Here is a 23,891-nt window from a genome sequence, read left to right as displayed (position 1 = left end):
CTACACTGTTTGAAGTGGACTTAACAAGTGACATCAATAAGGGATCATAGTTTTCACGTGGATTCACCTGGTCAATCTATGTCATGGAAAGTAGAGGAGTTCCTAATGTTTTGTAAACTCAGTGTATATAGACTGAATGAAAATATAAATACAACATGCAACAATTTCAAACATGTTACTTAGTTACAGTTCATAGAAGGAAATCAGTCAATTTAAATAAATCACTTAGGCCCTAATCTATGGATTTCACAAGACTGGGAATACAGATATGCATCTATTGGCCACAGATACCTTCAAAGAAAAGTAGGGCTGTGGATCAGAAAACCAGTGTCTGGTGTGACCATCATTTGCCTCATGCAGCGTGACACATCTCCTTCGCATAGAGTTGATCAGGCTGTTGATTGTGGCCTGTGGAATTTTGTCCCACTCATCTTCAATGTCTGTGCGGAGTTGCTGGATATTGGCGCAAACTCGAACATGCTGTCGTACACGTCGATCCAGAGCATCCCAAACATGCTCAATGGTTGGCATGTCTGGTGGGTATGCAGGCCATGAAGAACTGGGACATTTTTAAATTCCAGAAATTGCGTACACATCCTTGCGACATGGGGCCATGCATTATCATGCTGAAACATGAGTTGATGAATGGCACGATATTGGGCCTCAGGATGTCATCAAGGTATCTCTGTGCATTCAAATTCCCATAAATAAAATGCAATTGTGTTTGTTGTCGTCCGTAGCTTATGCCTGCCCATACCATAACCACACCACCACCATGGGGCTCTCTGTTCACACCGTTGACATGAGCAAACCACTTGCCCTCACGACACCGTACACGCTGTTTGGAATCTGTCCGGTACGGTGAGCATTTAACCACTGAAGTAGATTACGTCGCCATACTGTAGTCAGGTCAAGACCCTGGTGAGGACGACGAGCACGCAGATAAGCTTCCCTGAAACTGTTTCTGACAGTTTGTGCAGAAATTCTTCGGTTGTGCAAATCCATAGTTTCCTCAGCTGTCCGGGTGGCTGTTCTCAAACGATCCCGCTGGTGGAAAAAAAAGGATGTGGAGGTCCGGGGCTGGCGTGGTCACACGTGGTCTGCGGTTGTTTGGCCAGTTTGAGGTACTGCCAAATTCTCTAAAACGATGTTGGAGGCGGCTTACGGTAAATAAATGAACATTCACTTATCTGGCAACAGCTCTGGTAGGAGTTGCTGCAGTCAGCATGACAATTGCACGCTCCCAAAAAACTTGAGACATCTGTGGCATTGTGGTGTGTGAGCTCAACTGTGAATGGTCCTGGCGTACCAAGAAAAAGTGTCAATGGAAGCCTGTTTGGATTTGGCTTCACTCACATCACATCGAGAGCAATACATCATTGACAAAACAACTTAAATTGTTGCATCTCTGTTGTGTTGTGGCTAGCTAGCGAAAATTGACCCTTTCCTAAATTAGCCATGGATGGAGATAGGGGTTTGGACTTGTGGATTTACTTAATTCTAATACTGGTCAATGATTATCACGGTGATTCTGATCTAACAATAAATTCGTACATTGTTGTGCTATACTGTAGCTAGATTTTTAGCCAGGTAGCCTAGGACAACAAAAAATACAAGTGTGAACTGTATGACAGAGTCATAGTCCGTTTTGTCAACATGAAAGAAAGGATGACATTGACGTTTCTCTTTAAGTAGATTGAGTCAACATGTTTTTTCAACTTGCACGAACGTTACGCACGCACGAACGAACGAACGAACACACATGCACGAACACACACACACGAACACACACACGAACACACACACACACACACACACACACACACACACACACACACACACACACACACACACACACACACACAGACACACACACACACACACACACACACACACACACAGAAATCAGAACCAGGGACAGCCACATCATATTTAGCTTACATTGATTGGACTAAATAGTTTTTGGTATATTTTAGTTGTCACTGTATTAGATTAAGCAATGTGATTTGATGATTTTGAAATGTTTCAGTTGAAGTGGAGCTGGAACCAATTGGCCCAGCGTCGTCCGGGTTTGTCTCATCGCTATAACCAGTGATTTTACCAACACAACTCTGCTGTTTACACAGTCTATTGCTCGAAGGAAACTGGGCATATGATTGGCTACCGGTAGGCATATAGGCGTTATTGATTTGCTCTCTGGGCCTGCCGGGTAGGTGGAGTTGTACCTTCAGACACATGAAATGGTTAAAAATGTGATCACTTTGCCTTCCCAGTGCTAGGGCTGCTGAACCAAATGCACCTACCCCCAACAGCAACAAAAACATAGAAAAATAAAGAACCGAAGGCTTTATCCTTGGTTTTTTTACAGAATTGTTTGGTGATCGACTAGGAATGCCTTGGAGATCGACCGGTTGGTGACCACTGCTCTATGTAGTTAAGAAATTTCAGTCAGTAAGGCTGGTCTGAATGGATCGTCATTTCATACACCTTGTAAACTCTATAATTCACAATGCTTGCTTCCTATCTCACTAGTCAGCATAGCAGGAATTTGTATGTAGTGTTTTTATTGACAACTCATCAGGATAGCCTCACGTCTCTCTTCCTCTTTACCATTAGCAAGCGGGTGGAATGTCCTTCACCTATTAACTTCCAACAATGAGCATGACACACTAAGGCATTTCCACCATGCATGCTGATTAACCTATGGACTCACTCGTGCAATAATCACTTCCCTTTCTGTCAACCAATGGGCATAAATCCAGGGGAATATGTCAACACCCCTTGTATCTCACTTGATATTTTGGAGCAAAAGTCTTCCAAAGACCTCTCACCTCTCCACCAGCATGTAACCTGGAGAGCCGTCATCGGATACCGCTTCTCCCAGCTGGAGGGTTTCGATGCCAGCTGTCCAGCATAGGGCAATCTGTTATCAGCATCTGGTTCTGTGGAGCATTCCTCTGAGACGAGGCCTACCCCAAAACTACCACATGGTATTCTGTTGTCATTCAGTTAAGCTGTCTGGGCTAGGGGGCAGTATTTTCACGGCCGGATGAAAAACGTACCCAATTAAAAAGGTTACTACTCTGGCCAAGAAACTAGAATATGCATAGTATTAGATCTGGATAGAAAACACTCTGAAGGTTCTAAAACTGTTTGAATGGTGTCTGTGAGTATAACAGAACTCATATGGCAGGCAAAAACCTGAGAAAAAGTCAACCAGGAAGTGGAGGATCTGAGAATTGTAGTTCTTCTTTCTAGTCCCTTTCGAAACTACAGTATCTGTGGGGTGATGTTGCACTTCCTAAGGCTTCCATTGGCTGTCAAAAGCCTTCAGAAAGTTGTTTCAGCCTTCTCCTGTTACTGGGCAGATAATAGGAGCTCAGTTACTGAGTGGACTGCCTGTGGACAAAGGGATTGGATATGTGCATTCACGCGAGGGCGCCGATCCTTCTTTTTCTCCTTGAATGAATACGCTATTGTCCGGTTGGAATATTATCGCAATTTTATGTTAAAAATACCATAAAGATTGATTTTAAACAGCGTTTGACATGCTTCTAAGTACGGTAATGGAACATTTTGACTTTTCGTCTCTGGTACCGCCCTCGCGCGTTATGCCTTTGGATAGTGCTCTGAGCGCACGAACAAAACGGAGGTATTTGGACATAAATATGTATTATTTCGAACAAAAACAACATTTCTTGTGGAAGTAGCATTCCTGGGAGTGCATTCTGATGAAGATCAGCAAAGGTAAGAGAATATTTCTAATACGAATTCTGAGTTTAGGTTGCCCCGAACTTGGCGGGTGTCTGTATAGCTCTTTGTGATGGCTGAGCTATGTCCTCAGAATATTGAAAAATGTGCTTTCTCCGTAAAAGCTATTTTAAAATCTGACAAAGCGCTTGCATCCAGGACTAGTCTATCTATAATTCTTTAAATAATTGTTATATATTTTGTCAACATTTATGATGAGTATTTTTGTAAATTAATGTGCACATTCACCGGTAGTTTTGGTGGGAATACATTTTCTGAACATCACGCGCCAATGTAAAATGCTGTTTCTGGATATAAATATGAACTTTATCGAACAAAACATACATGTATTGTGTAACATAATGTCCTAGGAGTGTCATCTGATGAAGATCGTCAAAGGTTAGTGCTTCATTTAACTGTGGTTTGGGTTTTATTGACACATGTCCTTGCTTGGAAAATGGCTGTGTGGTTATATTTGTCTATGTACTCTCCTAACATAATCTAGTGTTTTGCTTTCGCTGTAAAGCCTTTTTGAAATCGGACAATGTGGTTACATCAAGGAGAAGTGTATCTTTAAAATGGTGTAAAATAGTTGTATGTTTGAGAAAGTTGAATTATGACATTTTGTTGTTTTTGAATTTGCAGCCCTGATATTTCACTGGCTGTGTCCCGCAGGTGGGACGCTAGCGTCCCATGTAGCCCATAGAAGTTAAGCCTGTACTCAATTGAAATCTAATAAAAATTATTTTAGTCCCACCCTGAAAAAATAAAATCTCTGCGAGTCAAAGGTAGTGATTTAGCTCTTACTGAGACAGAGGCTGACATGCTTTCGAATTTCAAGTAGAAACTGAATCTCACTCGTACACGTACAGTATTTGTTGAAAATAACATCTATTTAGTCCAGCCCTTCATGTTTACTACATCTCAAATAAATCCCCAATAAATCACAGTGGGTTTGGAGTAAGCATGCGTTAAGCATGAGTCATCACGGGTTAGTATGAGTTAGCATGGGTTATCGTTAGCGTTTGATGGCCAGGGTGAGTCCGTCGCCCACAGTGAGCATGCTCAGATCGATCCTCTGGTCCATGTGAAGTTTCTTGTTGAGCTTGTCCAGAGCCTGGGAGGTCAGGTCATCAGGAGCAGGGTCCACCACTTTACCACTCCAGAGTACCTGGGGGAGAAGGTGGGGGGGATCAGAGATACAGGTGAGGTGTCCTGTGGTCAGAAGGTCAGAAAGACAGGTCAAGGAAGTGTAATTAGATAGACAGGTGATAAACAGGTAAAGGAAGGGTAATTACATAGACAGGTCAAGGAAGGGTAATCAGATAGACAGATTAGAGGAGTGAGGTGAAGAGGGAGACAGTTGAGGAGAGAGGCTCAGACTGAGGATAGATGTGATAGGTTTCCCAAAGATTGGAAAGCTTCCGCGGTCATCCCCCTCTTCAAAGGGGGAGACACTCTAGACCCCTTCTGCTACAGACCTATATCTATCCTACCCTGCCTTTCTAAGGTCTTCGAATGCCAAGTCAACAAACGGAATACCGACCACTTTGAATCCCACCGTAACCTCTCCGCTATGCAATCTGGTTTCAGAGCTGGTCATGGTTGCTCCTCAGCCTCGCTCAAGGTCCTAAACGATATCATAACCGCCATCGCTAAGAGACATTACTGTACAGCCATATTCATCGACCTAGCCAAGGCTTTCGACTCTGTCAATCACCACATTCTTATTGGCAGACTCAACAGCCTTGGTTTCTCAAATGATTGCCTCGCCTGGTTCACCGACAACTTCTCTGATAGAGTTCAGTGTGTCAAATCGGAGGGCCTGTTGTTCGGACCTCTTGCAGTCTCTATGGGTGTGCCACAGGGTTAAATTCTCGGGCCGACTCTCTTCTCTGTATACATCAATGATGTCGCTCTCGCTGCTGGTGATTCTCTGATCCACCTCTACGCAGACGACACCATTCTGTATACTTCTGGCCCTTCTTTGGACACTGTGTTAACTAACCTCCAGACGAGCTTCAATGCCATACAACTCTCCTTCCATGGCCTCCAACTGTTCTTAAATGCAAGTAAAACTAAATGCATGCCCTTCAACCGATCACTGCCTGCACCTGCCCGCCCGTCCAGACTCACTACTCTGGACAGTTCTGACTTAGAATATGTGGATAACTACAAATACCTGTGTGTCTGGCTAGACTGTAATTTCTCCTTCCAGACTCACATTAAGCATCTCCAATCCAAAATTAAATCTAGAATCGGCTTCCTATTTCGCAACAAAGCATCCTTCACCAATGCAGCCAAACATACCCTCGTAAAACTGACCATCCTACCAATCCTCGACTTCGGCGATGTCATCTACAAAATAGCCTCCAACACTCTACTCAACAAATTTGATGCAGTTTATCACAGTGCCATCCATTTTGTCACCAATGCCCCATATATTACCCACCACTGTGACCTGTACACTCTCGTTGGCTGCCCATCGCTTCATACTCGTCTCCAAATCCACTGGCTCCAGGTCATCTATAAGCCTCTGCTAGGTAAAGTCCCCGCCTTGTCTCAGCTCACTGGTCACCATAGCAGCACCCACTCGTAGCACGTGCTCCAGCAGGTATATCTCACTGGTCACCCCCAAAGCCAATTCCTCCTTTGGCCGCCTATCCTTCCAGTTCTCTGCTGCCAATGACTGGAACGAACTGCAAAAATCTCTGAAGCTGGAGACTCTTACCTCCCTCACTAGCTTTAAGCACCAGCTGTCAGAGCAGCTCACAGATCACTGCACCTGTACATAGCTCATCTGTAATTAGCCCATCCAATCTACCTCATCCCCATACTGTATTTATTTATCTTGCTCCTTTGCACCCCAGTATCTCTACTTGCACATTCATCTTCGGTACATCCTACCATTCCAGTGTTTAATTGCTATATTGTAATTACTTCGCCACCATGGCCTATTTATTGCCTTACCTCTCTTATCCTACCTAATTTGCACATGCTGTATATAGATTTTTCTACTGTATTTTTGACTGTATGTTTGTTTATTCCATGTGTAACTCTGTGTTGTTGTATGTGTCAAACTTCTTTGCTTTTTCTTGGCCAGGTCGCAGTTGCAAATGAGAACTTGTTCTCAACTAGCCTACCTGGTTAAATAAAGTTGAAAAAAAATATATATATATATTTCTCTGTGTTTTATATATAGGCCTATATTTTCATGCATCTTTACCTCAGTTAGCTTATTAGATAAAATCGATTGCATGCTGGCATTATTCAAATCATTTTCAAAATCACGACTCGCTTGTAGGAATACAATTTTGGGCATAGGCTACTCACATTATCGATGGCAATGATGCCCCCTTGTCTCACAAGCTCAAGAGACTTCTCATAATATCTGTCATAGTTCCGTTTATCCGCATCGATGAACACAAAGTCATAGGTTCCAGCTTCCCCAGCAGCTATCAACTCATCTAGGACAAACAAAAGATCACGTTGAAAAGGATTGACCCGTTTCACAACGGAATCGTGTTTGGGTTCTTTAAAGTCAGTCACCTACCAAGTGTTTTTATACACATTTGAAGACGGACATTAATTTTATCCTCGACTCCGGCCTAGAAAAGAGAAAGGTAGTTAGTTACATGTCTTTCATTGTCTAGGCTTCTGTACTGTTAAGTCCATTGAGATGTTTCAATGTGCTTTAAATTACATTTTGACTTGATTTCGAGTAGATGGTTTGAGGCAGACAATAGCAACCATTTTCTGTCACAATGGTTGACCTGTGTTGTGTACAGTAGTATTTCTACTGTTGGGGTTTGGAGGGGGCATTAAGTTCATTGTAGGGATTCTCTGCTGCTAGGCTTTGCACCTTTCGTAGACACTTTCTTCTGAGCAGACGGCCTCACTACTCCACCCACAGCACTTTGTGAAGTCTGACTGACAGATGTTAGATACTGAATATGCTGTATTGAAGCTTTTGGGGAGACAATTGATGTTTCTGAATTCCAATGAGTTGAATGGGTTTAGATGTTGTATTGGGGTTGAATACTGGACAAACAGATCTAATTCCTGTCTAGAGGAATGATGGAGCAAGTAAACTAGCTGAACGACAAGCGGAATGTTGATCTGACCTCTTTAAAGAAAGGTTTAGCAATGTTCACGTATTCGTCGTCTATTTCACATGCTACCACTTGACCCTTCTCTGGTACAACCAATGCCTTGTTCAGGGTGTTGTACCCCGTGTACATCCCTGGAGAGAAGGAAAATATTAACATTAGTCTCTTCTGATATAAGAATGAGGGAAGTTAATTCAGAATTAGTGAATATTGAAAAGATTGGCACAATGAAATATATTCCAAATAATATAGTAACATTAAATGTTTTCAGTATTAAGCTTGTTTTATCATTACATACCAATTTCAATGGTTTTGCTGGCATTGATCAGTTTGGCCAGATTTGCCATCAGTTGTGCTTGTTCACTAGCAACCAGCATGATGCTTCATAGGTCCTCAAGGGTTTTCTGCAACATGAAGGAAGGAGAATTTTTATTTTATTTAACCTTTATTTAACTAGGTAAATCAGTTAAGAACAAATTCAATGACGGCCTATCAAAAGGCAAAAGGTCTCCTGCAGAGACGGGGGCTGGGATTAATGTTTTATTTTTTAATTAATTTTTTAAATATAGGACAAAACACACATCACGACAAGAGAGACAACACATCACTGCATACAGAGAGACCTAAGACTACAACATAGGAAGGCAGCAACACATGACAACGCAGCATAGTAGCAACACAACATGACAACAACATGGTAGAAACACAACATGGTAGTAGCACAAAACATGGTACAAACATTATTGGGCACAGACAACAGCACAAAGGGCCAGAAGGTAAAGACAACAATACATCACGCAAAGCAGCCACAACTGTCAGTAAGAGTGTCCATGATTGAGTCTTTGAATGAAGAGATTGAGATAAAACTGTCTAGTTTGAGTGTTTGTTGCAGCTCGTTCCAGTCGCTAGCTGCAGCAAACTGAAAGACGAGCGACCCAGGGATTTGTGTGCTTTGGAGACCTTTAACAGAATGTGACTGGCAGAATGGGTGTTGTATGAGGTGGATGAGGGGTGCAGTAGATATCTCAGATAGAGGGGAGTGAGGCCTAATAGGGTTTTATAAATAAGCACCAACCAGTGGGTCTTGCGACGGGTATACAGAGATGACCGGTTTACAGAGGAGTATAGAGTGCAGTGATGTGTCCTATAAAGAGCATTGGTGGCACATCTGATGGCCGAATGGTAAAGAACATCTAGCGAGAGCACCCTTACCTGCCGATCTAGAAATGACATCTCCATAATCTAGCATGGGTAGGATGGTCATCTGAATCAGGGTTAGTTTGGCAGCTGGGGTGAAAGAGGAGCGATTACGATAGAGGAAACAAAGTCTAGATTTAACTTTAGCCTGCAGCTTTGATTTGTGCTGAGAGAAGGACAGTGTACCGTCTTGCCATACATGACCTTTGTTTTGGAGGTGTTCAGAACAAGGTTTAGAAAGCTTGTTGGACACTAAGAAAGCTTTGTTATAGAGCGTTTAACACAAAATTTGATTTCAGACATCGACAAAAAAAGACTAAAACATGACTTTTTTTATGACATAATCTAATCAAACAATGTATTTACGCCGTGTTGCTGACTGCAGCGTCTCAGCACAGTGTTTGTATAGTACTGTGCTGACCTCTAGTGGTTATAGTAGCCTATTTAACTGTCATGATAATGTAGAAAACCAGCATCTCTCTGTATCTATCTGCTTTGTATGTACAGTACATTCCTGCTTTTCATCTCATAAACACCCTGGTTCTCCCCAGTCTTACCAGTCCAACCCCAATCCTAGTTTCATGTCCTCATCCCAGTTCAACTCTAACACTAGTCTCAACCTCAACCCTAACCCTGGCTCTAACCCAGTCCAGTCTTACCAGTCCAACCCTAACTCTAGTTTCATGTCCTCATCCCAGTTCAACTCTAACACTAGCCTCAACCTCAACCCTAACCCTGGCTCTAACCCAGTCCAGTCTTACCAGTCCAACCCTAACTCTAGTTTCATGTCCTCATCCCAGTTCAACCCTAACACTAGTCTCAACCTCAACCCTAACCCTGGCTCTAACCCAGTCCAGTCTTACTAGTCTGAGTTTGGTCATGACAGGATGTTCTCTCAGTGAGTTGTTCACGACATACTTCAGCACTGGGTCGTTCTTCCCTCCACTGTGGCTCTTACCTGGCAGGGCAGATCCTATTCCTGTGCCTGACCAAAAAAACATCAGTTACAAATTTAGTTTTGCATGGTCATTTTAAAGGTCATTTTGATTGTCAGCCCCAAAGCCGTGTTCGCAAATATTGATTACAGCGTGTTCAGGATTTAGCAAGTTAACCTTTGTAAAGAATTCTTTACTGTCAACATCAGGATAAGAAATTGAAGTACTTAAAGATGTTAAAAAGATGGATATTCTCTGAGTCTGTGCCCTCGTTTGGCCTGTAAGGAAAAAAACAGAATGGTGTGGGCTTACTGGTCAAAAACAGCTGATTTTGCCAGCTCAGCCAATGAGATGTGCATGCACTTGGATATTCAAATAATCTACCAACTCAGAGTTCCATGTGGGGACAAGCTGCTCTGGCTGCCCCTGATGTCCAGCATAAAGACTTTCCTTTGCAGCTTGTAAACCACGTTGTGTGGAGGCTCTGTTTAGCCACTCTTTCTTGTTGGCTAGCAATCTATCTATGTTTGCAGCGATTGCTAGGGTACTAACTAAGTGTTTCTTAACAGCCAACTCTTATCAACCACATCATTTGAAAAAGTGACTGGCGAGATAGTTGTTGCAATCCTGGGGTCTCATTTACTAACAGACAAAAAGTTTATGAAAGACAAAAACAAAGGCAAATAGCTGTGGACCTGTAAACAGACCGTTTGAATTCAATAGGACCTATCGTTTTGCGTTTACTTTTTCTCCAACCTACACTGCTGCACTGAGCGAATTCTAGAACATTGTCTACTCACAGTGATGGCCATAACTTACACACTTCAATGCAAAATGTCATATGTCTGTTCACCTGTCAAATTCTACTGTATGTTATAAACCAGCTTTCTTTCTGGTGCATAGAGCAAAATACTTGAATTAATAGCATATCTAATAGGCCCAGTTAAATGAGAGATGTGCATGGTAATTGTTTGTAGTCTGTGGCTACTTCGGGAATATGAACCCATCATGGCCCAAGTAGTTTAAGAATTTATTCTGCAATGGTTCTGAAAATATATATTATGTGTATAAACGCAATATTGTCTACTTGAGAAATGTCAAATTAGAGTATTCAGACGAAAACTACAGAAGTAACCTACACCCATCTGTGCCACTGTTAATAAACTGTGCTCTGGATCTGAGCTCTGGATCAGATGGTTTAGAGGAAAATAGCTTGTTTATTTACTACTATGAAGTGGGTGCAATTAAATGAGATATGGGAGAAATAGTATACAGTACTTGTTCTAGGTCTATGTGCTAGCAACCTGGTGAGTATGAAACCATCACAGAAAAGGGGAGGAATTTATTATGCAATGATCATGGAAATTAAATAAATAATAGCCTAGAAAATAGATGCCTATTTCTAGTTATTTTAAAATGCTAAGAGAAACGAAATATATTTTGCCTCTACTCACTAATGGCAAATGATTGCATCTTATTAACTTGTTTATTGTTATGAACAAGCGTGTCCAGTATATCCCCCATATGCACAACACACTAATCTACTTGCCTGCTTGCAATGCAAAACTTCAACCACTAGAAAGTGCATACACAGTCTAAAGTTTGCTGGAAGGTGAGCACATTTTCAAGTCAAGTTCAGTTTTTATAAATTCAAACTTTTGTGTGAAATTGGTGCACGCACATTTTGGGGTATATTCTGTATGTATGTAAATGTTTATAAATGAGGCCCCTGAGCCTAAGTCTCCCCCCTAGTCAGCAGGTACTGTAGCCTAGTGGTTAGAGCCGAAAGGTTGCTGGATCGAATCCCCGAGCTGACAAGGTCAAAATCTATCATTCTGCCCCTGAACAAGGCAGTTAACCCACTGTCCCCCGGTAGGCTGTCATTGTAAATAAGAATTTGTTCTTAACTGACTTGCCTAGTTAAAAAAGGTTAAATAAAAACATTCGTCTCCTCTCTAATGGAAAAATTGTACAGTGAGATATTTACCTGTTAGTGCAAGAACAAGCTGAATGCAGAAATACATCTTGATGTCTGGAGCCATTTTGGAAGTGTGTCTATTCAGCTATATAGAGTGAACACCAAAGAGACTGTATTGAGGGAATGTGGGTCTACAATTTATACAGAGTGGATGGGAAAGTCCAATTGGCCTCCATGTGTGTTTGTTTTGGACTATCCTTTTAGGGTGAGGGACAATATATCGACCACTCTGTATGTAGATGTTTCACAAGAACACTTTCCTCACAATGTGTTTTCCAGACACCACCCCATGATCCCCATGATGTAACAGTGGAGTTTCCAAGGTGTCAGCCATAGGGAACCACTGTTTAAAGCGCACTGTATGCAGTACAGAGGGTCAAATAACACATACAAATACTAGATGTGTAACGCAGACATTAGGAGTTAGGAAGCAAGTACAGGGGGCGAATTTTAGAATAAATAGAACAATCCAAACAAGAGTTTATCATCTGGACATGAGAAAGATAACTAATACTGCCTGGGGAAACAGCCAAAGGGAATGATAGATATAGTGGAGGTAATCAGAAGTGATGGAGTCCAGGTGAGTCTCATGAGGCGCATAATGATGGTGGCAGGTGTGCATAATAATAAGTAAACTGGCGACAATGAGTGCCAGAGAGTGGGAGCAGGAGTAAACGTGACAAGATGAACCATGTATTGCCCCCCGGTGGCATAACATTGGGGTTGAGTATGAGCAACACTGTTCAGTCAAACTGGGCAGAAAGCCCAGTTAAGGATCAGAACTTTTTTTCAATTTCCGGCTAAAATACCCAAATCTAACTGCCTGTAGCTCAGGACCTGAAGCAAGGATATGCATATTCTTGATACTGTGGGCGAGCGGTATGCTGATGTCAACGTTGTAAACAGAGTGCCCCATGGTGGCGGTGGGGTTATGGTATGGGCAGGCATAAGCTATGGAGAATGAACACAAATGCATTTTATCAATGGCAAATTGAATGCACAGAGATATCGTGACGAGATCAAGGAGATGTGTCGCACTGCATGAGGCAAATATTGGTCACACCAGATACTGACTGGTTTTCTGATCCACACCTGTAACTTTTTTGTTAAGGTATCAAATCAAATCACATTTTATTTGTCACATGCGCCGAATACAACAAGTGCTTACTTACAAGTCCTTAACCAACAATGCCGTTTTAAGAAAATACCTACAAAAAAAGTGCTGTAGCAGAGAGAACAGTCTATGACTAGGGTGGCTGGAGTCTGACAATTTTTAGGGCCTTCCTCTGACTCCGCCTGGTATAGAGGTCCTGGATGGCAGGAAGCTTGGCCCCAGTGATATACTGGGCCGTACGCACTGCCTTCTGTAGTGCCTTGCGGTTGGAGGCCGAGCAGTTTCCATACCAGGCAGTGATGCAACACGTCAGGATGGTCTCGATGGGGCCGCTGTAAAACCTTTTGAGGATCTGAGGACCCACGCCAAATCTTTTCAGTCTCCTGAGGGGTAATAGGTTTTGTCGTGCCCTCTTCACGACTTTCTTGGTGTGCTTGGACCATGTTAGTTTGTTGGTGATGTGGAAGCCAAGGAACCTGAAGCTACCCTTACCCTTCAGGAAGTCCAGGATCCAGTTGCAGAGGGAGGCGTTCAGTCCCAGGGTCCTTAGCTTAGTGATCAGCTTTGAAGGCATTATGGTGTTGAATGCTGAGCTGTAGTCAATGGATAGCGTTCTCACTGTAGGTGTTCCTTTTGTCCAGGCGTGAAAGGGGAGTGTAGAGTGCAACAGAGATTGCATCATTTGTGGATCTGTTGGTGTGGTATGCAAATAGGACTGGGTCTAGTTTTTCTGGGATAATGATGTTGATGTGAGCCATGACCAGCCTTTCAAAGTATTTCATGGCTACAGACGTGAGTGCTAAAGGTCGGTAATCATTTAGGCAGGTTACAATAGTGTTCTTGGGGACAGGAACTATGGTGGTCTACTTGAAACATGTTGGTAATACAGACTCAGATAGGGATAGGTTGAAAATGTCAGTGCAGACACTTGCCAGTTGGTCAGAGCATTCTCGGAGTACACGTCTTGGTAATCCGTCTGGCCCTGCGGACTTCTTAATGTTGACCTGTTTAAAGGTCTTACTCACATCGGCTGCGGAGAGCGTGATCATACAGTCGTCAGGAACAACTGATTCTCTCATGCATGTTTCAGTGTAACTTGTCTCTAAGCGAGCATAGAAGTTATTTAGCTCGTCTGGTAGGCTCGTGTGACTGGGCAGCTCTCGGCTGTGCTTCCCTTCGTAGTCTGTAATAGTTTGCGAGCCCTGCCCCACCCGATGAGCGTTGGAGCCGGTGTAGTGACCAACAGATGCATATCTGTATTCCCAGTCATGTGAAATCCATAGATTAGGGCCTAATACATTTATTTCAATTGATTGATTTCCTTATATGAACTGTAACTCAATATGTTGCATTTATATTTTTGTTCAATATAAAGGGCTCAACCATGAGTCTCTGGCATGCTTTGGGGAAATAGGATGCGGGTGAAGGGGAGATTTATTTTGAATTCAACCTAGTGCTGTTGGAATTCACCTTGCTTCTGCATAGGGGAGAAACTCTGACAAATTCTATATGTGATACCATCTTATCAGGTGAAATACAGCACAGTTTGTAAGAATAGCTGCAAACAGAAGTGCTCTTCAAATAGCATTTATTGCTCAGCACATTCAGGCATGATCAAATCACATTATCAACCATTCTCATTATCATCCCTATGTACATTTTCATCCATTGGTCAGAAGTAAATAGATAGAGCAAAATAGAGCTTTTGATTTGTTACATTCAATATGACAGTACATCTCTCTTGCAGGAGTTCATTAATTGTGCCTCATAATCTGGGGCGCAACTTTGATTTTGGAAGTGGGGGGGACGTTATTATGATTGTAAATAAATAAAAAATATCCAGTCGGATGAACACTCCAAACAGCCTACCCGACCACTCGGAGGCATCCACATGGTCCAAAAGCACACCTATGCATCGGTTTGTAACACATTCCATGATAAAATGATATGATAAAACTGGGGGAGACATAAATACAATTTCAGAATGTGGGAGGGGGACATATTTTAAGGCGGAGCAGTTCTCATATTGCTTTAAAGGCTTGCACTAACCATGCAGTTTTACAGAAAACCTCTACTGACCTCTAAATCTAGTCATTCTAAAAACAGGTTAAGTCACAAATTTTAGGTTTAGCTTGCTTCTCTGCGATTGGCTCAGCAGCTTGTCCTGTTCGCAGTTTTGTCATCTTTGCTCTCTCCATCACCTCCTGTAAAGCAGTTCTCGTCTATTTAAAATTGCTCTTGTTCCGTTATCTTCTCATCAACTGTCTGATCTTTCAAACCCACGGCTGATACATCCTCTTCTTTCACTGGTGATGTCTTTGTAATAGATATCTCAACATGTTCAGGTTTTAACTCAGAGGCCTTGGTCTTCACGCTCTCTGTCTTTGGGGTTCCATCTTTGGGATCTGTAACCTTCTCAGGCTCTTTGTCCATACTTTCTTCTGGTTTCTCCTGAGTTGTGTTGCTTTCTGGCACCTCCCTGTGGGAGTCCTTGCTCTCTGCAACTTCAGGAATCTGTTTCTCTGGTGGTGTGATTGTCTTAGCTTTGTCACCACTGCTGGTCGTTTCACTCTCTTCCATAGGGGTGGTCGTTGATTCTGGGGTGAGGGTTGAGTCTGGTTTAGGGGTGGTCGTTGATTCTGGGGTGAGGGTTGATTCTGGGGTGAGGTTTGAGTATGGTTTAGGGGTGGTCGTTGATTCTGGGGTGAGGGTTGAGCATGGTTTAGGGGTGGTCGTTGATTCTGGGGTGAGGGTTGAGTCTGGTTTACGGGATATTTCCACTTTAGGGGTGATGGTTGGGTCTGGTTTTGGGGAAGTTTCTACTTTAGGGTTGACTGCTGGTTTTGGTTTTGGAGAAGTTTCTACTTTAGGGGTGACTGCTGGTACTGGTTTTGGGGAAGTTTCTACTTTAGGGGTGACTGCTAGTTCTGGTTTTGGGGCAGTTTCTTCTTTAGGGGTGACTGCTAGTTCTGGTTTTGGGGAAGTTTCTTCGTCAGGGGTGACTGCTAGGTGTGGTTTTGGGGAATTTTCTAATTTAGCGGTGACTGCTGGTTCTGGTTTTGGGGAAGTTTCTTCTTTAGTGGTGACTGCTAGTTCTGGTTTAGGGGATGTCTCCTCTTTACGGGCGACAGTGGGGAACGGTTTAGGGGATGTTTCTTCTTTAGAGGTTACAGTGGGGTACTGTTTAGTGGATGTCTCCTCTTTAGGGGTAACGGCTGGCTCCTTTCGCGGTGATGTCTCCACTTTAGGGTTGACAGTGGGATACTTTTTAGGGGATGTCTCCTCTTTAGGTTTGACATTTGGCGCTGGTTGCGGGGTTATTTCTTCTTTAGGAGTGACAGTGGCGTCTGGTTTTTGGGAAATGTCTGCTTTATGGGTGACTGCTGGTTCTGATTTTGGGGAAGTTTCTACTTTAGGGGTGACTGCTGGTTCTGGTTTAGGGGAAGTTTCTTCTTTAGGGGTGACTGCTGGTTCTGGTTTTGGGGAAGATTCTACTTTAGGGGTGACTGTTAGTTCTAGTTTCGGGGAAGTTTTTACTTTAGGGGTGATTGCTGGTTCTGGTTTTGGGGAAGTTTCTTCATTAGGGGTGACTGCTAGTTCTGGTTCAGGGGAAGTTTCTTCTTCAGGGGTGACTGCTAGATCTGGTTTTGGGGAAGTTTCTAATCTAGAGGTGACTGCTGGTTCTGGTTTTGGGGAAGTTTCTTCTTTAGTGGTGACTGCTAGTTCTGGTATAGGGGATGTCTCCTCTTTAGGGGCGACAGTGGGGAACGGTTTAGGGGATGTTTCTTCTTTAGGGGTTACAGTGGGGTATGGTTTAGGGGATGTCTCCTCTTTAGGGGTGACGGTTAGCTCCTTTCGTGGGGATGTCTCCTCTTTAGGGTTGACAGTGGCAAACTTTTTAGGGGATGTCTCCTCTTTAGGAGTGACAGTGGGGTCTGGTTTTTGGGAAATGTCTGCTTTATGGTTGACTGCTGGTTCTGGTTTTGGGTAAGTTTTTTCTTTAGGGGTGACTGCTGGTTCTGGTTTTGAGAAAGTTTCTTTTTTAAGGGTGACAGTGAGGTCCGGTTTAGGGGATGTCTTGTCTTTAGGGGTGACGGTTGTCTCCTGTTGTGGGGATGTCTCCTCTTTAGGGTTGACCGTGGGGTACGGTTTAGGGGATGTCTCCTCTTTAGGAGTGACAGTTGGCTCTGGATTTGGGGAAGTTTCTACTTCAGTGGTGACTGCTAGTTCTGGTTTTGGGGAAGTTTCTTCTTTAGGGGTGACTGCTGGTTCTGGTTTTGGGGAAGTTTCTACTTTAGGAGTGACTGCTGGTACTGGATTTGGGGAAGTTTCTTCTATAGGGGTGACTGCTAGTTCTGGTTTTGGGAAAGTTTCTTTTTTAGGGCTGACTGCTAGTTCTGGTTTTGAGGAAGTTTCTTCTTTAGGGGTGACTGCTAGTTCTGGTTTTGGGGAAGTTTGTTCTTCAGGGGTGACTGCTTGATCTGGTTTTGGGGAAGTTTCTAATTTAGCGGTGACTGCTAACTCTGCTTTAGGGGATGTCTCCTCTTTAGGGGCAACATTGGGGAACGGTTTAGGGGATTTTTCTTCTTTAGGGGTGACAGTGGGGTACGGTTTAGGGGATGTCTCCTCTTTAGGGGTGATGGTTGGCTCCTTTTGCGAGGATGTCTCCTCTTTAGGGTTGCCAGTGGGGTACTTTTTAGGGGATGTCTCCTCTTTAGGATTGACAGTTGGCTCTGGTTGCGGGGTTGTTTCTTCTTTAGCAGTGACAGTGGGGTCTGGTTTTTGGGAAATTTCTGCTTTATGGGTGACTGCTGGTTCTGATTTTGGGGAAGATTCTTCTTTAGGGCTGACTGCTTGTTCTGGTTTTGGGGAAGTTTCTTCTTTAGTGGTGATTGCTAGTTCTGGATTTGGGGAAGATTCTACTTTAGGGGTGGCTGCTAGTTCTAGTTTTGAGAAAGTTTCTTCTTTAGAGGTGACTGCTAGATCTGGTTTTGGGGAAGTTTCTTCTTTAGTGGTGACTGCTGGTTCTTGTTTTGGGGAAGTTTCTGCTTTAGTGGTGACTGCTAGTTTTGGTTTTTGGGAAAGTTTCTTCTTTAGGGCGGACTGTTAGTTCTGGTTTTTGGAAAGTTTCTTCTTTAGGGGTGACAGGTTTGTCCGGATTAGGGGATGTCTCTTCTTTAGGGGGGACGGTTGGCTCCTGTTGTGGGGATGTCTCCTCTTTAGCGGTGACAGTTTGGTCTGGTTTTGTGGTTGTTTCATCTTCAGGGGTGACTGCTTGTTCTGGTTTAGGGGATGTGTCCTCTTTAGGGGCAACAGTGTGGTACGGTTTAGGGGATGTTTCATCTTTAAGGGTAACATTAGGGTCCGGTTTAGGGGATGTCTCTTCTTTATGGGTGACAGTTGGCTCTGGATACCGGGTTGTTTCTTCTTTAGGAGTCACATTGGGGTCTGATTTAGAGGATGTCTCAGATTCTTTCCCTTTTTCCTCACCCATTGAGACATCTTTTGTGACCTTTTCACTGCCATTATGTTCATTCTGCACAACACCTTTTACACTATGTTCCTTGCTGCTCACTTCTGGCTCTGTCGGACCCACCTCCTTTTTAGGAGTCTTTTGCACAGGCTCTTCTTTACACTCACTTGTTGTGCTGAGAATTCTGTCTGGCATTTTACCTCCTACTGTTTTCTCATCCTGTGTTGTTTTTACACCAGAATCATCAGGTGACTTCACCTGCTCCACTGTCTCCTTGGTTGAACTGCTCTTCAGCTCTGCAGTGATATCAGGGGATTCCATGTCCTTCTCTGTGGGCTCAGGGAGATCCTCTTCCTGTATTGTCACAGCACTCTCTGCCTCTTGAGGTTGCTCTGACTCTCTGTGCTCTTTCTGATCAGGTTTCTGCTCCAGTGTTGGGGCACTCTGCTCTGTCAGATCTACCTTTTTTCTCTCTTTGATGGGACTTTCTTTTGGGCTATCTTGTTGTTGATCTGTTGGGGCACTCTCCTCTTTCAGATCTACCTCCTTCTTCTCTTTTAAAGGGCTTTGTTTTTTTCTCTCTTTTGACACCTTTTTGGGTTCTTTGGAGATGTCTTCTGTGTGGACCTGTGGTTCACCTTTTACTGAACTTTCTGACTCTGAAGTTTTGGGTTCTGTTGAGATGTCACCATTCATGGGAACCTCTGGTTGGGATTCGCCATGTTTTGGGGTGTCATCTTTTTCTAATGTCTCCTTTATCTCGCTGTCTAGCTTCTCTGTTGTGTCTAGTTTTTCCTTCTCTCCCTCACTGGTGGCCTCAGCTGATTTGACTTCACTTTGTGTATTTTCACCTCTGTCAATGTCCTCTGTCTTTTTGATTGCATCTGGCTCACCCCCCTTTTCCTCCTCTCTTTCATCATCTTCCTCCTCTCCATTTTCTCCCTCGCTTGGGCTAACTCCATGTCCATTTACCTCGACCTCTGCTGATGTTACCATCTGCTGTCTCTTAGACTCTTCCTCCTGTTCACCCTTTTCCTCCGGGGCGTCCACTTCAACATCCACTTTACCTCTATCTTTCTCTTTTTCCTCATCCACCTCTCCCCCACTCCTCTTCTCAGCTTTGTCACTCTCTTCTCCCTGCTTCTGTCTCAATTCGTCTCCCTCTCCCCCGTCCGTCTCCTCGGAGTCTGTCTCCTCGATCTCGGACATCTCCATGTCTCTGGTGGTCTCAGTGATGATCTCCTCAACAAACTTGTACTGGGGCTCAGACCTGCGTGTGGGCCCTCCCTGCCGGGCCAGGTAAGGCAGGGTGTAGACGGGGGACTGGCGGTAGATGCAGGGCATGGAGATGTGGGTGTCAGAGATGGTGTACAGACGGGACTCCTCACCCTCCAGGAGTTTCCTATAGGGAGGCAGAGAGACGTGTTATTACCGTCATGACTATAATATGGATATGTCCCAATGTGTTAGCCTCGTAAATGCCAGACTGATCACCGCTGTGCACATCCATGTCAGCTCGTGAGAACAGTGTGTGTGGATATGTCTGAATATCCATATCATGATTATAGTGTCATTCTGTGTTGTGATATGGTCTATGTTCATTTGATGTTAAACATGAAATCAAACTATTTCAATAAAATGTCTACTGTTTCATTTGTTAACTATGGACTGTGTTTTGTTGTAATCTCTCAACATCGCCATGACACTTTTGCACAGTTTTGCTCTAACATAGCACTAAGTTGAATCAGATGTATTAGCGCTGGGCTGGAATAAAATGTCCACACCTCAGTTATCCTCAGAAATAGATCCAGGAACACACTATAAACTATATGGTATTTTCCTCAGTCAATGATTTTATATATGGGAGAGATGGAGTTGATGTCCCTTACCTGTAAGAGAGAATCTCCACATCCAAAGCCATTTTGACATTCAGCAGGTCCTGGTACTCTCTCAGGTAGCCAGACATGTCTAGTTTAGCATTGGTCACCTCATTCTCCAGCTGCCTGATAGTGTCCTGGACAGAAAAGCACACAAGTAGTGTCAATAATAGGGTAAACCAGCCACTTTGGTTGGTATGACAACAAGGAGAAATGAAGGGGAGAAATAGTGTTCTACCCCTATAGGCCTATATGAGGAAATTATATTCCAATAATGATACAGTTCACATGGGGCCTATATTTGTGGCCTACACCTACAACATAGCCCTGAATACAAATATGAATCATAAAAATGTGTATGTTTACTTACAATTAGAGGTACAAAATAAATCACAGTCTACCTGGTAATGAATCATTTCCGCATAGTGACGCTCCTCCAGGTCTTGTAGTTGTTTTTCCAGGGCCTCTCTCATTCCTTTCCCACAGTCCAGTTCAATTGTTTTCCCCTGCAGGTGCCTTCTATTCTCCTGGATCTCCTGCTGGGTCGCCTTCAACGCCTCTCTGTTGCTCTCTGCCGCTTTGGTTAACTTTGCGAACTGGACACGGAAGCCCTCCTCGGGCCTGCTGAAAGTCGGAGGCGGCGTAACCTTCTAACTGTGCACGGATGTCCCGGAGAGCTGCAGTGACGTCAGGTTTGCCAAAGTCATGCGCCTTGACCGTTACTTGAGACTCTTGGATCTGGGCCACCATTTCTGATGTCTCGTCCTCATGGTTCTTCTTCAGGAAGTGGATCTCGTCCACCAGAGACTGCGCTTTCTTGTCCAACTGAAGTTTGGCGAGGTATGCATCGTTGGCGTCCTTTTTCAGCACAAGGATGCCGTTTTCTACATCCGAGCGGTCACGTGCCTCCTGCTCGTACTTGTCTCTCAAGGTGAGGAAATCTTCCTCCAGGTTCTGATGCTCTATCTCGATCTGACGCTTCTGAAGGGTGATGTCATGAACTAGGTTCCTCAGGTCCATAAGTTCCAGCTGGTGCTCCTGGGCCAGAGACGTAGGGGACTGTGCCTTTAGTTTGATTTCCTCGATTTCCCTCTCAAACAATTCATTTTGATGCTCCAAATGACGCACCTTCTCTATGAATCCGGCGAAACGGTCGTTCAGCCCATGGAGCAGTTCTTTCTCATTCATTTTCGTCAACACCCCGGTAAATGGGTTTGATAAATCGAAAAGGCTCTCCGATGATCTCGGAAATGATCCGAATTCGCTCTTCAGCGTCGTCGCATATCCTCTGTTCATATCTGCGATAGTCGACTCAAAGCCAATGGTCCTGGATGCAGAGGGGGATCCGGTCAGTTTGGGTTGATAGCAGCAATACTCAGCTTGAGCTCCCCTATGCGGAGAACCTGAATGATAGTCCATTCTGTGGCTCATATTGCCTCAGTATACTAAGCTGTGCTGGTGTGCAGGCTAAGCAACCTTTTATACCCGCTCTGTCTGCTCGCGCTGCAGAATGGAACTGTCCATAGTGCTGAAAATGTATAGAATCAGCTGTAGGCTTGACTGTCTGCCAACGCGCGCGTCCTCACCTGTGTTCTCTCTCTCTGTCCGTCTCTTTCTCTCCCTCATCGTTTTGTCGCAGACATCATTGACGCATAGGAGATAATTTCACTTCAGCAGTCTAGAAAGACACCTCAAAATTAAAAGTAATATGATTTCAATACATTGTCAGGTGATCAGACTGTTTTATCCATAGCTTTCGTTGTTTTGATGATTTTTTTTATATTATAGAAAGGGGTTGCAGATTCTGGTTTGGCTGAATGTGCTTGCGTTGTAATTGAACTGTATATTACTGTATATAAGAGATTGTAAAGCTAGTGTAAAATAGTCAAGTAAGAATGACCCTAAGCCTAGACATAACTGCTCCCATTTCTCAGTCAAGCAGCACTTTTAAAGGGCATTTCAAACACTTTTCAACCTCATATTCATCATCTCCAGCACCAAACCAGTGAAAATTAGGTTGAAAATGGGTGGAGTTGCCCTTTAATCTCACAACGTTTTACAAATGTCTACATGAGGAAAACACATGGGTCTGCTTGGCTTGGCGGAGACAGGCTGGCTGAGAAGGGTTGGCCTGGATGTGTTCCAGTGATACAGCATTAATTTACACCTCATAGAGTACGGTAGGTTGTTCATAGAAATCAATTATGTATTTCAGTGAATAATGTGAATATGATATCAGAATATGATATTTACTCTCTTGATCAGAGATGAAAAGCTCTATAGAGAGAGATTAGTAAATGGAAAGTGTAACTAAACAATGTCTCAGCTTTTTTATTGTAAAATAGTGTATCATCACTAAAATAAGCACTACATTAACTCCATGTCACTTGATAGATGTATGTTAGAAAAAGATACACAGTGATTCACATATTTTAACACATTTCATATTCAACATTTTTATAATTTTGGGGTATATGTAACCCCTAACTGCCCTCACCCCCCCCCCCCCCCCATACAAAAAAAGTGTTGAGAAAGTGCTTTTAGATCAGGTGAAAGTCACTCAGTAGATACACTGACTGTACAAATCATTAGGAACACCTTCTTAATATTGCGTTGCACTCAATTCATCAGGGCATGGACTCTACAAGGTATTGAAAGCATTCCACAGGGATGCTGGCCCATGTTGATTCCAATGCTTCCCACAGTTGTGTCACTGTCAAGTTGTCTGAATCTCATTTGGGTGGTGGACCATTCTTGATACGCATGGGAAACTGTTGAGCGTGAAAAACCCAGCAGCATTGCAGTTCTTGACAAACTCAAACCGGTGCTCCTGGTACCTACTACCATACCCGATTGAAAGGCACTTAAATATTTTGTCTTGCCCATTCACTCTCTGAATGGCACACACACTATCCATGTCTCAATTGTCTCAAGGCTTAAAAATCCTTCTTTAACCTGTCTGCTCATCTTCATCTACACTGTTTGAAGTGGACTTAACAAGTGACATCAATAAGGGATCATAGTTTTCAAGTGGATTCACCTGGTCAATCTATGTCATGGAAAGTAGAGGAGTTCCTAATGTTTTGTTAACTCAGTGTATATAGACTGAATTAAAATATAAATACAACATGCAACAATTTCAAACATGTTACTTAGTTACAGTTCATAGAAGGAAATCAGTCAATTTAAATAAATCACTTAGGCCCTAATCTATGGATTTCACAAGACTGGGAATACAGATATGCATCTGTTGGTCACAGATACCTTCAAAGAAAAGTAGGGCTGTGGATCAGAAAACCAGTCTGGTGTGACCACCATTTGCCTCATGCAGCGTGACACATCTCCTTCGCATAGAGGTGATCAGGCTGTTGATTGTGGCCTGTGGAATGTTGTCCCACTCCTCTTCAATGTCTGTGCGAAGTTGCTGGATATTGGCGCAAACTCGAACATGCTGTCGT

At 43.4% G+C, this 23,891-nt stretch overlaps 2 pseudogenes; both read right to left on the bottom strand.

The window, feature by feature from the left end:
• Positions 1-4,617: 4,617 nt before the first annotated feature.
• Positions 4,618-12,100, bottom strand: LOC115193585 (catechol O-methyltransferase domain-containing protein 1-like; annotated as a pseudogene).
• Positions 12,101-18,027: 5,927 nt separating this feature from the next.
• Positions 18,028-23,077, bottom strand: LOC115193582 (neurofilament light polypeptide-like; annotated as a pseudogene).
• Between the last annotated feature and the right edge of the window lie 814 nt (positions 23,078-23,891).

The sequence above is a fragment of the Salmo trutta genome, chromosome 5, assembly GCF_901001165.1.
Source record: "Salmo trutta chromosome 5, fSalTru1.1, whole genome shotgun sequence".
In the NCBI taxonomy this organism is placed as follows: Eukaryota; Metazoa; Chordata; class Actinopteri; order Salmoniformes; family Salmonidae; genus Salmo; species Salmo trutta.
The sequence above is the reverse complement of the archived record's forward strand: the minus strand, read 5'-3'. Positions and strand labels throughout refer to the sequence as shown.